Source organism: Talpa europaea (assembly GCF_964194135.1).
Source record: "Talpa europaea genome assembly, contig: HAP1_SCAFFOLD_158, whole genome shotgun sequence".
Lineage (NCBI taxonomy): Eukaryota > Metazoa > Chordata > Mammalia > Eulipotyphla > Talpidae > Talpa > Talpa europaea.
Genome location: NW_028167962.1, coordinates 75,311 through 76,986, shown reverse-complemented (window position 1 = coordinate 76,986; position 1,676 = coordinate 75,311).

Below are 1,676 nucleotides of genomic sequence, written 5' to 3'. Positions count from 1 at the left end.
CAACACTGCCGGCTGGAATGTAAAAGGGTGAGGTCACTGTGAAAGATCTTTGACAGTTTCTTTGAAAACCCAAAAACCTGACATACAGCCCAGCGATCACTGCCCCAGCTAGTTACCCAAATAATTTGAAGACTTATATTTGGGGGCCTCCCTGGAGGCACAAGGGGTTAAGACGCAACTAGGAAGCTGTGTGCAGTTGGGGAGGTGACCCACATGGCGCAGCAGACCTCTCTTGACTCGTCCACTGCTCCCCTGAGCAGTGTATTTCAGTTAGCTGCCTGTTCTGCCCCCCACTCTGTCTCTGGTGAATCCTCTCAACCCCCACATCTCTGGCCTGTACCCCAGTTCTTGTATGCATAAATAAATACATCTTTTAAAAAAAGAAAACTGATATTAAAAAAACTCTGCATGCATGTAAATGGTTTTTTTTCTGCTTTATTTTTTTATTAAGATTTATTTTTTTTATATTCCCCATACAATTTCACCCCCTTTATTTTGACCCAAATCCCTCTTCTCCCCTTCCCCCCATAGTGTGTCTCTGGTTTATAGTTGCTTGTTGATTTTGATTTTTTCTGTATTATAGTTATTCTTTTTCCTAGTCCCTTAGTTAGGTTTTCTAGATTCCTGCTATGAGTGAGACCATCTGGTATTTTTTCTTTTTCTTTCTGGCTTATTTCACAGAGCATGATACCTTCTAGCAACATCCATGTTGCTGCAAATTGCATGAGTTTATCTTTTTTGATTGCTGAGTAATATTCCACGGTGTCTATATAACACTTCTTCTTGATCCAGTCATCTATTTTTGGGCATTTGGGTTGTTTCCATAGCTTAGCTATTATAAATAGTGCTGCTATAAATATAGGGGTGCAGGTGCCCTTTGGAATTAATGTTTCTGTGTCCTTTGGGTAAATACCTAGGAGTGGAATCATGCATGTAAATGTTTATAGCAGCACACCCGTAAGTGTGAGCTGCCCATAGTGACTTCCTTCCAAAGACAACAGCCTCTAAATAAATGGGAAAAAGAGTAGCTTTTCAGGAAGAAATCTGGGAAATTGACCTTAGCCAGGTGTTGAAGGTTAACACTGTTGTGCCCAAGGTCAGCAGACTCGGCGAGCATAGCCTCCAAGAACCCAAAGACAGCTGATGCAAACACAAAAGGGAGTTTATTTCAGACTCGAGTCCGGGTTCATGGCACCTACCAACACAGTGGCAGATACCAAGAGCCCCGAACAAAGGAAGCAGAGGTCTTTTAATAAGGTTAAATTATGCTGGCAGTTACTCATTGGCTACAAGGATGCGTTCTCCAACTTTGCCCGGCTATCATTGTAAGCTGACTGGCCAGGCCAAGATGCAGCTCCAATTACAGCAAGTTCGCCCTCATTGGTGACCAGAGAGTAAGGGTGGAGTGAGGGTCCAAACTATCTCTGGAATGCAGTCTTTACCCAGCAAAACCTTAAATTGTAAAATGGCAGTTACACAAAGCAATGGCTATGAATACTTATGCTTGGTTCCACATTCCCACTTTTTTTTTTTTTTTGCAAGAACTGTTACAAAGCAAAGCTATTTGAATCATTAATAGGGTGGGGAGCATATCTGGAGTGGAGGACCATGAGCTGAATGGTTTGCAATTATGTCTTTTAAGGAGATTTTTATTGATCTAAGGTCAGATACTGCTG